This window comes from Silene latifolia, chromosome 1, assembly GCF_048544455.1.
Source record: "Silene latifolia isolate original U9 population chromosome 1, ASM4854445v1, whole genome shotgun sequence".
Classification (NCBI taxonomy): Eukaryota; Viridiplantae; Streptophyta; class Magnoliopsida; order Caryophyllales; family Caryophyllaceae; genus Silene; species Silene latifolia.
This window is the reverse complement of record NC_133526.1, coordinates 89,921,355-89,936,027: the sequence shown is the minus strand read 5'-3', so window position 1 is coordinate 89,936,027 and position 14,673 is coordinate 89,921,355. Positions and strand designations below refer to the sequence as shown.

The 14,673-nt window shown below is 42.0% G+C and overlaps 1 non-coding gene across 1 annotated transcript; it reads left to right on the top strand.

Moving 5' to 3' along the window:
• Positions 1–14,279: 14,279 nt before the first annotated feature.
• Positions 14,280–14,385, top strand: LOC141621508 (small nucleolar RNA R71). The gene has a single exon (XR_012532406.1). It is a non-coding gene; the product is annotated as a small nucleolar RNA R71 (small nucleolar RNA).
• Positions 14,386–14,673: the final 288 nt, after the last annotated feature.

Below are 14,673 nucleotides of genomic sequence, written 5' to 3'. Positions count from 1 at the left end.
ACGAAAATGGTACGATTCCACTACTTTCGCGTTCATTTTTACAAAACGGAAACGAACCAAAGTAGCCAATTCGAGGGCAAAATGCAATATAAATAGTACGAAAGTACATAGAAATACGTGCTAAAATAGGCTAAAAAGACTATACAAAATGCACGTATCAAATCTCCCCAATACCGAACCTTTACTCGTCCTCGAGTAAACTAAAATGCAACTAATGGAACGGAAATGAAAACTCAGAGCTAGCTTAACTTGTCTACTTGAACCAATTTAATGCAACAAAAATTAACAGTCATAGCTAAGCAGTCAATACGCAAACGAGTTATAAGCTGTTCAGAAATATAGCCAACCTATCGACCTTGCAAGACCAACAAAATCGGACTCTCACGTGGTCACTCTTCTCTCATGAAGCAAAGGGTAAATGATATATGTGAAGGAGAGAAAGAGGAAAAGTCACTCACCTAACTGCGACCTACATAGCATGCATGCAACAAAAATGAAAGACAATTCAAGTACTAATGCACACACTCCAACCAATAATGTCCGTCACAGCCGAGGGCTTACAAATGATATGGGAATAGTAAGGTTCAGGTGAGAAAAGACAAAACAAGTTATGGAAATGTGGAGGTAAAAGCGTCAAGCTAGTTCTTAACAGGACCATATAAGACCATCCGAATCTCAACTGACTGAAAAATAGAGTACAAGTGCTCTTTATTTGGCACACAGCTCACTAATCACATACACAATCTCCTCAAAAATATGGAATAAAACGGAGGAGTGAGACCGTCACAAAATAGAGATGAATACAGACGGACTCAAACGAATAACAAACTTAAAATTTTTTTCATTTTCCTTCTCTAGCTTCTATCACTGTACAAACGTGATTTCTGATTTTTTTTCTTTTTTTTTCTCTTTTTTTTCTTTTTCTTCTTTCTTTTTTCTTTTCACGTTTTTTTTTTTTTTTTTTTTTTCTTTTTCCAACTTTTTTTTTTCTTCTTTCTCCCTTCCTTTATTTACACCAACTCCAACCATATACACACGGGCCAAACTGCAGACGGAAAAATATACCACAATAGACATACTAAATTAGCTTGACTAGGCAAGCTCAGTTAGGAATGTAGCTAATGGGTCAAAAAGGCAAGTTTTGGCTTAAGTGGAGCTAAATGGGTGAAAAATATAAGAAAAGGGAAAAATTTGCAAGCACCTCCCTGCATGTGACACCGACCACAAACCCGAACGTGTGCATTTGACAAGAAATCGAATGTCATAAAAGTGCAAAAATGATGAACATGCTATGCAATGAGTACTACTCTCAATTCCTAATGAACTGGTCATGAATGTCACCAGTTATGGGCTCTAAACCTCAGAAATTGTAAAGTAGGTTGCCAATTTATCAGGTCTAGTCTAAACGGTCAGCTATATTTGAACAAAAACTCGTAGACTATGCGTATGACAAAGCTAAAAACCATCAATAGAAGTACAAGGCTCAAGTAAAATGACAAGTTATAGTGCAATATCATCACGGAAATCAACCGTTCTGACTCAACCTATATGCAAAAATAAACGTGAATATTTTTGAATTTTTTGAAGTTTTCTAATTTTTTTGATTTTTTTTATTTTTAAAGAAATAAATAAACAATGCAAGCTGAAATAAATAAACGTGAATGCAAAACAAATGCAAATGCAGACTCAAAAGGATGCAATACCCTCCCCAAACCAAAACGAACAACGCCCTCGTTGTCCTCCAGCATACACGAGCAGAGATATACAGGGGAACAGGAATATACAACCAATAAAGAAGGAAAAATAATAAAATAAAAAGGAGACAAAAATAAAAGAGTGAGATGGACATACAAAACACGAACTTCCCCAAACCAGCCAGAAAACTGGGGAAGTGAGTAGACCAGCAGCTACTCGTCGGCTTCCTCGTCACTGTCACGTACGTCCTCCACCGTTGCCGTAAAGTCCGGATCTACCTCCTACTCTCTCCTCCTCCGCTGCTCAGCTCGAGCTCTCTCTGCCGCCGCCGCCAGGTCCTCGTCCTCCTCCTCCTCACTAGCAGACTCTGGGTACCCTACAGCCGAGTACCGGTAAAAGGAAGGGTGTGGCCAACCCTCTGGGATCGGACGATGTTGCCTCATGTGATACTCGTATAGAGGGAACAAAGTCAAAGCCATGTCCCGCTCCATACGAGTCTGTCTCTCTGCAATATCAACTAACAAACCGTCACGGCGCCCTTGGTCCATGATCGAGTACGCCTCAAAGGGTGGTGGAGGTACAAAATTAGCCAGTAAGACCGGCTATGTCTGTGTCTGGTCGGTTGGTGTGGGAGTAGGAGTAGGAGTAGGAGTAGGAGTAGGAGTAGGGATCGAGGTAGGTGTGGCCGTGGAAGTCTGGCCACCCGTGGAAGGTGCGGATCCCTCTCCAGTCTCAAGTCTACGACGCTTCTTAGCGGCGGGTAAAGTAGTAGGTGGGCGGACCTGGAGGTGGTATTCAGGTAAGGGTGGTAGACGGGTGCCCCGTCCAACAGTAGGCAAAGGGTTAGACGGGGGAGAGTGGTGCAAGGTAGGTCCACAGACAAGGAACCGTCTATCTTCCAAGTCCGGTATTCAGAAAGCCAGGTCTGAGAGTGCATAGACGCTAGGCTCAGGTACCTATCTCCCTCTAGGTACGGTAAGTCACGAGGCCAGGCAGGGAAGAGGGAACGGGCAAGAATGGTGGCTATGCCACCGCAGACAATAGATCCCGTGACCTTCTCCCCCTGGGCCTAAAAGTACTGGGCGGTAAAATAGGAAATATTGAGGGTAAAAGGACCCTCGCAGTCAATGTTCACGTAACCGCCTAAGATGGAGAGCTCGTTGTTGTTGATGTTGTTTGGCTCCCTTCGGCCAAAAATGGTACTCCCCATCAGTCTAAGAAAGTAACAGGCAGGGGGAAGGTGGACCTGAGCGAGCTTTCTGATGCGTGTCCAAAATATGATGTTTCACACTTTATTCTACACGCATTTCAGAGCTCAAATGTGCAATATATGCCATTATTTCCCTATTTTCCTCTACTTTCGTGTTTTTGTCTATTATTGTAGAAATATGAAGAATTGAGCGAAAATCGAGCCGAATCCGTCCCTAAGTAATTCACATTGCTTTTGACATGAAGTATTGACTCGAGGAATGAGCTTGGTGCACGTTTCAAGGCCTAAAGATAGCAAAAGCATGGGTGCGTACGAATTTAACAAGCGAAGAAGTGCTTCTCGACGTTGCAGCCTTCTTCAGATGGCTATATCTCGAGTTCTAGAGCAGATAATCGAGTGATTCTAATTGGAGATGAAAGCCTATCCTCTTAGCTTTCCAACGCCGCGTAGAACGCCTGATTTGACCAAGTAACGAAGAAATGGCAGCTGTTTTAAGATCAGTGCGCGCTGCAGGAATCGTCAGAATGCAAGTGCATGACGGCTACCGTTGGTCGATCGATGGTCCAAGTGGTCGATCGACCACCCCACGAGTTCCGTAGCTACTGTTCGCTGCTACTCGATCGATCGACTGCCATGCTTAGTCGATCGACTGAACAACGGTCGATGCGCAAATTAAAAGATCGAGAATTCCAAAGCCCATTGTGATTAGGTTAGGAATAAAGGTTACGCAGGATTTTCCCTATATAAACTAACCTATGTTTTCAGAATAATGATCAGTTTTGAGGAGAGGCATTAGGTCTCGATTTTAGCATAGTTTACATTCAATTCAAATATTTTAGTTTCTCAATAATGTTCGCTATTTTGCATCCGGATTTCCTTTACGCCTTGGTTTCGGTATTGCTCAATCATAATTTTAGTCTTTAAGTTTATTATTTTGTTAGTTTAGAATTGATTAGATTAGTTCCCAAAGCCATCAATATTTCGTCCTTTGCATCTCTATTGCTTAGTTAGTTTAATTATGTATTCGTTTCCGTTAATTGTTAATTTAGTTGTCGTTATAAATTCTATCATGCGTAGCTAGAAACCCCGTGCTAAGATGTGAGGGGACTGCGGTGAAGACGAGCGTAGATTAGTAAAACTGATGTCGGCCTTTGGTCGATCGATCGGATTAGTCGATCGATCGATGGATTCTGTTGGTCGATCGACTGGCTTAGCTGGTCGATCGACTTACGCGCGATAGATTAGCACCGTTTCAATGTTTTAATTGCAATATTTGACAACGAGACCGAGAGGAGACTTGTTAAATGCTTAGTATTTGACCGACCCACAAGATCGAGAGATAGGGGAGGGAAAATAGATTAATAAATTGAGACGATTAAATTGCTAAGATCGAAAGATAAGTAATTTAGGCATTAGGAATCACTTTTCAGGGCGAGAGCTAGTATTAGTGAGACCTAGGGACCAGTAGCATAGGCTGAGAGGCGCTACTAGTTAAGAATGGACCGAGAGGACTTCTTATTTGCCCACCTATCGTGATCTATCAGACTTACTTAGATACCGTCGTCGTAGCTGCAGTGAACCGACCGTCTTAGCATTCTTTTTATTATTGTTTACATCTCTTTTTGCCTTTTATTTATGCATTTAGACTTAGAAATAATCCACTCCAAAACCCCCCACAACTGTTACTCTTAGACTAGAATTAATAACAACTATTATCTCCCAACCTCCCTGCGGATCGACCCTTACTACCGCTTGCTAGTAGTAGTTTGGTTTTATAAATATTATTTTTGATACTCACTTCGACGGGTATCAAATTTTGGCGCCGTTGCCGGGGAGGCAGCGCTAGTTTTAGTTGTTTTTAATTTTAGTCTTTCTTTCTTTAGTCTCAGGGAACTTCGGTTCCTTGAGACCGTTCTCATGTTGTTCCTTCTGAGTTTTCCGCAGGAAGAGAACGAAATCTTTGGTGTTTATTTAGCCAGACTTTGGGAGTTTATTGAGCCCAGACGAGATGCCTTCTCTGATCTCCAAATATGCTGCACCATTTTCCGGTAAATGAATGACCATACGCGAGCATACCTCGAGTCTATAGGTAAGTGGGATTTCGAAGGAATCCCCGTCATTGAGGTATTAGAATTCTTTAATTGGTTTGCTACTGAATCTCTTAAACCTACTTTTTCTCTTCATGTTGACTCAGATGAGGGGGTGGGTGAGACCTTAGAAACCAATCTAGGAAATGCTGACGGAGACATAGAGGAGACCATTAGCGTGGTTGACAATCCTTTTTATGAGGACAGTTTAGAACCCCTTTATGATTCGCGCGATAGTGAGGTCGATTTGGAGGATCTCTTTGAGAATCTCCAACTTGACGAGTCTAGCGATAAGGAGAGTGAGGAGGAAAATTTTGACAGTCTTGAGGTTAATTGGGATGTATATGACGATATTATAGATGAACCTATTACAGAGGACCCGATTGACCCATTTGACTTTACCACCCCATGCATTTGGGACGATTATCCACCTTCTCCCTTAGTTGAACAGACTCCTCCACCTCACAGTTCATACCCGTCTGAGCATCTTAATTCTACTCGCGTTATTTTTGAGTTAATTGCTCCTGAGCTCTCTAATTTTCCACCTGCGGTTAACTTGAGCTTTTATATTCCGCCCTTAGCTGGAGGGCAGAATAACTTTGTGGACAATTTTAGGAGCTGCCATAGGAAATTTGTTAGGCTTAAATGTTTTTACATTTTGATTTCCTATGTTATTTCCATGTTATGGTGCTACTTACAGTTTTGTGTAGCACATGCGCAGATGTATGATAGGTTGCTGAGAGCCTTGAGTTGTTTTGATTGGGCTCAATTAGAGTGAGCAGCTGAAGAAAAAGAGGTCGAGCGGGACCGGTCTGAAACCAGCGCTAGCCGGGAGGCAACCCGGATGTGTTTTGTTTTTGTTTTGAATAAAACTTCATAGTTGTTTAGAAATAAAAACTCTTAGTGTGTGCTTAGTTTAATTTTCGTCTTTAGACTGTTACAACTGGGTTTTGCGCAATTTTGGGCGCGTTATTTTGTGCATTTACAGGTTCATAGACCTCATTAGTTCAATTCATTGAGCTAATTAGAAGAAAACAGAACTTACAAAGAGTATTTGATCGATCGACTGGCCCTTGTCGTCGATCGACTGAGCTGCGACTTCCAGGAGTTTCTGTTCCTGTTCACCTTGGTCGATCGACTGGGTGATGTGGTCGATCGACCAAGTTCGCTGCTGTACCTGTTTGCGATCATTCCCCTGCCGTGTTTGATCGTTTTGCGGAATTGAGGGAGTCTTCCCTCCACTTTATTTTCCGTCTTATTTCTGATTTCTTCCATATTCTTCATTTTGCACATAATTTTACCGTCCCAAAATTGTTTTCTCGATTTTATGCGTGGTTTTGTTTGTCTTTTCAGGTACTTATTAGTAGCACTGCTGGCTACTGAAACCTCCTAGCTCACGCTGGTTTTGGGAGGTTTCCTTTGCTGCGCTTAAAGTCTTGTGAGTTCCCGATTTCCACTTCATGTCATATATATTTATTTCATTTTCTCGCAAATTCCCGTTTCTCTTTCCTTTCATTACATGATTTTGCACAATGGGGACATTGTGCGATTTGGTTTGGGGAAGGGTTTTGCGTCGCATTTACATATGTCTTATTGCATTTCTGTTTCACGTCTATATTTTTGTATGCATTGTTTATTTCATTTCCTATATATATACAAAAATCCAAAAAAATTGAAAAATTCCAAAAAAAAAAATTTTGCACGTTTATTTTAGCATATAGGTCGAGTCGGAACGGTAGTATTTCAATGATGATATTGCATTTGCATCTGTTTTTGCCTAAGCCTTGCTAATTGACATGTTATTAGTAGAATCATATATGCATATCTACGAGTTTTCGTTAAATTATTTGCTGAGCTTGAAACTTGACTTAGAATATTGGCAAACTACATCATATTTCTGAGAATTAGAGCCTATAACTGGTGACATTCATGACCGGTTCATCTAGGATGAGAGTAGTACTCCTTATGAGACATGTTTCCTTAATTTGCATGAATATGAATTTGATCTACTTAATACTGTATGCATTCGGTTTGTGGTTTGTTGACACATGTGGTAGAGGTTTCCCTTTTCTTATTATACCCGATAGCCCCACACTGCCAAAAATATCCTTTTTGTCCTATTTACTACATCCTACATTTAGTTGTCCCTTGTCAAGCTAGTAGCCTAGTTTCTGGGATTGTTACTCGTTTTTGGTAGTATTTGCTCTGTTGAGGTGATGGTTGGAAAATGAAAAGGAAAGAAAGAAAGAAACAAAAGAAAGAAAAAAAAATGAAAAAAAAAATGATGAAAAAATGATTCGGAAAAGAAATGAAAAAAAAAGAGGTTCTGTACTGTTCAAATGCGTCGATCGACTGGCACACATGGTCGATCGACTGAGATTCGAGAAAAGATATCAATTCGCATAATTTAATCCTTATCTTTTGGCGATTTTTGCTCCCATGTTTCATTTATATCCTATGGGGAGTTTATTGATTTGTTAGTTTGGAGATTGTGAGTTTTGTGCTTGCTATAGCACTGTTTCGTTCGATTATGAGCAAGAAGTGGATATTGTCACATGGTTATGTTAGGTACTAGCTTGATCACCTGTATCTCCACATTCCCATAAATGTTTTGCCTCTTCTTACCCATACCTCACATATCCCATATATACCTCGGCATGTGTCATTGGTCATCTGTCTGGTTGGAATGCGTATGTACGGTTGTAGAGGTCATTTTCATATTTTATTGCTGGCATGTTTTCATAGGTCGTAGTTAGGTGAGAGTCACTACAAAATTACTTCTTTCTATCTTATACATTATTCACCTGTGCTTATCGAGTGATTTGAGCGACCCGTGAGAGTCCAATTTGATAAGTCTCCACAGTTGACGGTTCAGCATGTCTTTGACGACTCTATAACTCGTTTGCATGATTCACATTACTAATTGATTGTTGGTTGTGCATTAAATCGGTTTAGGCTTTACAGTTTGCATTTCGCTCTGAGATTGAACTCGTTCCATTAGGTCATTAGATCGAGTCTAGTTCTTGCTTGGGGACAAGCAAGGTTTGGTTTGGGGAGATTTGATGCGTGTCCAAAATATGATGTTTCACACTTTATTCTACACGCATTTCAGAGCTCAAATGTGCAATATATGCCATTATTTCCCTATTTTCCTCTACTTTCGTGTTTTTGTCTATTATTGCAGAAATATGAAGAATTGAGCGAAAATCGAGCCGAATCCGTCCCTAAGTAATTCACATTGCTTTTGACATGAAGTATTGACTCGAGGAATGAGCTTGGTGCACGTTTCAAGGCCTAAAGATAGCAAAAGCATGGGTGCGTACGAATTTAACAAGCGAAGAAGTGCTTCTCGACGTTGCAGCCTTCTTCAGATGGCTATATCTCGAGTTCTAGAGCAGATAATCGAGCGATTCTAATTGGAGATGAAAGCCTATCCTCTTAGCTTTCCAACGCCGCATAGAACGCCTGATTTGACCAAGTAACGAAGAAATGGCAGCTGTTTTAAGATCAGTGCGCTGCGAGAATCGTCGAATGCAGTGCATGACAGTATTTGTTGGTCGATCGACTGGTCCAAGTGGTCGATCGACCACCCCACGGGTTCCAGTAGCTACTGTTCGCTGCTACTCAGTCGATCGAGTGCCATGCTTAGTCGATCGACTGAACAACGGGTCTTATGCGCAAATTAAAAGATCGAGAATTCCAAAGCCCATTGTGATTAGGTTAGGAATAAAGGTTACGCAGGATTTTCCCTATATAAACTAACCTATGTTTTCAGAATAATGATCAGTTTTGAGGAGAGGCATTAGGTCTCGATTTTAGCATAGTTTACATTCAATTCAAATATTTTAGTTTCTCAATAATGTTCGCTATTTTGCATCTGGATTTCCTTTCTGCCTTCAGTTTTGGTATTGCTCAATCATAATTTCAGTCTTTAAGTTTATTATTTTGTTAGTTTAGAATTGATTAGATTAGTTCCCAAAGCCATCAATATTTCGTCCTTTGCATCTCTATTGCTTAGTTAGTTTAATTATGTATTCGTTTCCGTTAATTGTTAATTTAGTTGTCGTTATCAATTCTATCATGCGTAGCTAGAAACCCCGTGCTAAGATGTGAGGGGACCTGCGGTGAAGACGACGTAGATTAGTAAACCTGATGTCGGCCTTTGGTCGATCGACTGGATTAGTCAGTCGATCGACTGGACCTGTTGGTCGATCGACTGGCTTAGCTGGTCGATCGACTTACGCGCGATAGATTAGCACCGTTTCAATGTTTTAATTGCAATATTTGACAACGAGACCGAGAGGAGACTTGTTAAATGCTTAGTATTTGACCGACCCACAAGATCGAGAGATAGGGGAGGGAAAATAGATTAATAAATTGAGACGATTAAATTGCTAAGATCGAAAGATAAGTAATTTAGGTATTAGGAATCACTTTTCAGGGCGAGAGCTAGTATTAGTGAGACCTAGGGACCAGTAGCATAGGCTGAGAGGCGCTACTAGTTAAGAATGGACCGAGAGGACTTCTTATTTGCCCACCTATCATGATCTATCAGACTTACTTAGATACCGTCGTCGTAGCTGCAGTGAACCGACCGTCTTAGCATTCTTTTTATTATTGTTTACATCTCTTTTTATTACTTGCCTTTTATTTATGCATTTAGACTTAGAAATAATCCACTCCAAAACCCCCCACAACTGTTACTCTTAGACTAGAATTAATAACAACTATTATCTCCCTACCTCCCTGCGGATCGACCCTTACTACCGCTTGCTAGTAGTAGTTTGGTTTTATAAATATTATTTTTGATACTCACTTCGACGGGTATCACTTTCGCTCGGGAAAGGTGGTCTGGGCCAAGGTCCGCCAAAGCTGATGAATGACCTTCCTAGGGGCAACAGTGGCACCCGTAATGGAAAGACCGAGTCTGGTACCAAACTCCTCCAATGTCATCGAAAAAGTCCGGTTGAACAACCGGAAAGACACAGAAAGACTAGTGGGGACAGCGTCGTGTGCCCCGGAAGAGAAGGTGAAGGAGCTGAAGAACTCGAGACTCAGCTCCAGAAAGGTGTGGCCACTTATAGTGATGAGTCCGGCCATCCCCGTGCCCCGTAAAAGCTCACAAACAGGCTCATAGAAACCGAGCCTCTCAAGTGACGTACGACAAAGAAAACGCGTAGGGAAAAACTCAGAGCCAACTATGTTATAAAATCTAGTACGATGTACACCATTAACGAAAATTACCTAAGGGAACCAAGGGTGCGAGTCAAGAGACTCATCCCCTGGAACAGTGACCGTGCCAGAAGGAGTAGCAGAAGTACTAGGAGCTGGCGTAGCACGACCACAACCACGACCTCGGCCTCAGCCTAGGCCTCTAGAACCTGAGGTAGAAGACCGTCCAGTGATGGTACGAGGAACTAGGGCCGCCCATAAAGCAGCTGCGGCTGTGGGTGAGTCCGCCACAGGTGTGCTCACCGTGGCTGAAGTAGAGGCTGTGGCTGCAGCTGTGACCACCACTGAGGAGGAAAGGCTAGCAGCAGTGCTAGTAGTGGTAGTGGCTGTGACTGAGGTGGTAGCTGAAACAGTGCTAGCAGCAGTAAACACAGTACCGGTAGTAGAAACTAGAAAAACAGAGGTACTGGTAGGTGCGGAGACGGTAGTAACAGCAGGGACTACCGTCTCAGACAGAGGCAAGGATGGACTAGAAGCGGAGCTCATAGAAGGCATAGAGCTAGAATCCATCCTGAACAAATAGGGTAGGGGAATTTGATAAGAGGCGGTAGTTAAACAGCGTGAAAATTCCCTAAAAAGTCAAAAAATTCGACCTACTGCCCAAAAATTCCCAAATTTTTCTCAAAACTTTCGAATGAAGGCGAGTAAACAGCGATAGGGGAAGGGTAGCAGAGGATAAATGCAGCAAATTAAGCAACAACGGAGACAATTCGAGCAAATGACAGCAGCAAAACCAGTTGACAGTCGACAATTTCGACTGAAAATAGCCCTAATCGCAAATTTCTCGCAAAAATCCGAATTAAACAAGTAAATATCAACGAGGCATGGGAATTAAGCATCAAGTAAGATAAACTAAGCATTGAATCAAAATTATAGTCGAAAATTTCGACCCAAAACGGAAAACCGAAACCCTAATTCCTAATTCACTTCATAAGGGCAAAATTAATGAAATTAAAATGCAAAGAAGTGTAGGAATTACTTACTTGATGATTAGGAACCTACAAGTAGCAATTAATCGACAAGCAACAGGCAATAATGGCGATTTTTTTGATCGAAAAATCGCAAACCCTAATACCCTTAATAGACCGAGTAAAGCAACACGAATCAAGGGGAAAGTAGAGGGCTATGCACGATTAATTAACAAGGAATAAAATGTAGGTGGCGGATTTGGTAAATGGGCAAGAAAAATGGACGTTTTGGGGTTTCTTTTGATCGCAAATAAGGAAGGTAGTCGAAATAAGGGGGATGAAATGAATTAGAAGTAAAAAAAAGAAGGAAGTTAAGGGGACTCCCTGTACGGCCTTTGCAAAATCACTCGATCGAGTGGTTTAATACTGCTCGATCGAGAACTTCTAGCATGAATCCACTCGATCGAGTAAAAAGTTACTCGATCGAGAACTCCCCTTTTCTGCTTTAGTCGATCGAGTAGAATGGAATCATTTGATCGAACAGAATTCACTCGATTGAGTACAAAAAGTACTCGATCGAACTCTTCTCCTCCTGTAAGCTCTTGAATTCGCTATCATTCCTTTGAATTTGCGTATAATTCCCCAAACCTGCATAAAAACACTCGCAAAAATTTCCCAAAGTACCAAATACGAAAAGTAACAGTCTATAGTCTCTAGTCTACGCTAAAAATTGTGTAAATTCGAATTGTCCTAATTAAAAGCAATAAATAAAATTCAACGGAAAATTTAAAGAGTGTTTATACAATTTGTTACAAAGGGCATTTCCCCGCTCAATTCTCGAAGCAATTCAGTAGCCCCTCGGAGGGCTCCTGACTGGAGGACGTCATCTCAGCAACATTAATCGTCCTCTTCAATTTCCACGAGCTTGCATTTGAATCATTAGGAGATGAATAGTTGACGTCCATGTACGCGCGAACTTTTCTCATCCTTACTCCTTTCACACCGGCTTTGACATCGTCACTCCCACTTTGACTGACATTGGTTGCACAATACCCTTTGACTGCTCCTACATTATTTTCATTTGTACCTGCAGCAAGGAAAACAGACGAACATTCCTCCTTTTTGCTCTCAACCTGAGGCGGAGTGGTCACAATAGCAGCACAATGCTCCAAATTTTCGTTTGGAGTGTCAATAGGAGGGTCAATAGAAGAGAGGGCATTTAAAGGCTGAGCTGGCATGGGAGCCCTTCGGAACTTACACTGATTGAATATCAATTCCTCGTCCCCAACCTGAAAAGTCAATGTCTTGCCCCCGACATCTATAACTGCACGGGCAGTAAATAAAAATGGTCTCCCTAAAATAATAGGGGTATGGGCATCTTCGGGGATGTCAAGTACAACGAAGTCAACGGGAATAAAGAACCTCCCGATCTTAACAGGTATGTCTTCTATGACACCTAGTGGCCGTGATATACTACGGTCGGCCATATGAACAGTCATGTTTGTGCAATTAAACTTGGTCAAATCAAGTCTCTTAGCCAGAGACAGAGGTAAGACAATCACGCTAGCGCCAAGATCGCATAACACGTTATCAATCAAATGGGTACCAATATGACACGGAATCGAAAAACTACCCGGGTATGACTGTTAGGAAGGTAACTTATTCTGAACTAGGGTCGTGCCTACCTCGGTCAAAGCTACCGTATCACGGTCATTAATGTGCCTCTTACGCGATAAAATTTCCTTCATAAATTTAAGGTAAGAGGGTACCTGTATCAGCAGTTCGGCGAATGGCACAGTGACTTGCAAGCTTTTCAGGAATTCGGCAAATTTGCCGAATTGTTGATTAGCTTTAGTACTTTGCAAATGCCTCGGAAAGGGCACCGTGATGGGTATCTCGAGTCCCTTGTTCCTCTCTTCCAACATGTCATCCGGACCAAGCTCCAAATCCTTCGAACGCTTCTTTCCTCTCGAACGAGGTCTTTCAGGCGATATTTCACTCGATCGAGCACTAGCAGGCTCTCGATCGAGTTGTTCTTTATCTACACTACTCGATCGACCAGAAATACCATTCGATCGAGCAGTTTCTTCAATAAAATCACTCGATCGACCAAAAATTTCACTCGATCGAGTAAGATCTTTTTCCTGTTCACTCGATCGAGTAGAAATTTTACTCAATTGAGTCATTTCTTGAGCACTTCTAATTGATCGACCCCCTTTATTCAGTCGATCGAGTACTTTCTTTGTCGTCAGCTCCTTTTCTTCGACAGAACACTGTTCATCATTATTAATTTCCTTCCTCATGCCTGATTTCAATATGTCCGGTCCCTCATATAAACGACCGCTCCTCAAATTAATTAAATTTACCGTCTCATGTGGATTTTTATCAGCTTGTGACGGTAAATGACCCGGTTTCCTTGTGGACTGGTTCGCGGCTAACTGGGCAACTTGAGTTTCAAGTGCCTTGATAGATGCATCTTTTTGTTCATCACTCAGCTGCCACTGCTTTGTCAAAGACTGCAACATCGTCTTCAACTCACCTAGCTCACTTACCCTACCAGAAGATGATGTACCTTGATTAGGTGTAGGAAAGGAAGGAGGCTTCTGAAAGCCTTGTTGAGTCTTATGTGGAGGGACATATGGCTGCTGCTGCTGTGGAGGATGGGTAAGATTGAGCACATTTTGACTTGTCCATCTCAAATTGGGATGGACTGCCCCTTGGTTGTTGTAGTAGGAACCCCCTCCTTGCCTGTATTGTTGAAAAGCAAGGATCTGTTCCTTCTCCGTAAGACAGCCAACAGCAGTGTGACCGTCGTTGCTCCCACACCTCTCACATGTGAAAGTCTCCCCTCTAGTAAGAAAATGGACCGTCTGAGGCTCCCCAGCAGAATACAGCTCCAACTTATCAAATCTAGCATTCAAGGCTTCCAGTTGAGCCACAACTTGCTTATCGACTGCATGAACTGTCCTAATACCATGCCTCTGGTTTCCATACTCAGCACAGTGGTTCGCCATATCTTCAATAAGGGCACATCCCTTATCATCGTCAGTGTTCTCTTGGAATCTTCCTTTAGATGATGGATCAAGTATGGCTCTGTGATCATCGTACAGCCCATTGTAGAACTGGTTAGACAGAAACCACGGATCAAAACCATGGTGAGGAAGAGACCTCACCAATTTCTTGAAACGGGACCATGCCTCATTGAAAGTCTCATCAGGTGCCTGCTTGAAACTTGTGATCTTTGCCCTCAGCTGATTGGTGCGCTATGGAGGGAAATATCTCTTATAAAAAGCAAGAGCAAAGGTCTCCCAGTCTCTGACCCCCGCGGCCGTACGGTCGAAATCAGTCAGCCACTCCCTGGCTGAGTCAGTCAAATAAAATGGAAATAGAACCTCTTTAATCTTGTCTTGAGTTACCCCATTTGTGGCGGGGATAGTAGAACAGTAGTCCGTAAAGACCTCCATATGCTTCTTCGGGTCTACCTGCCACACCTCTAAGGAGATTTCTCTCCACCAGATTGATATAGGAAGGTCAGATGTCA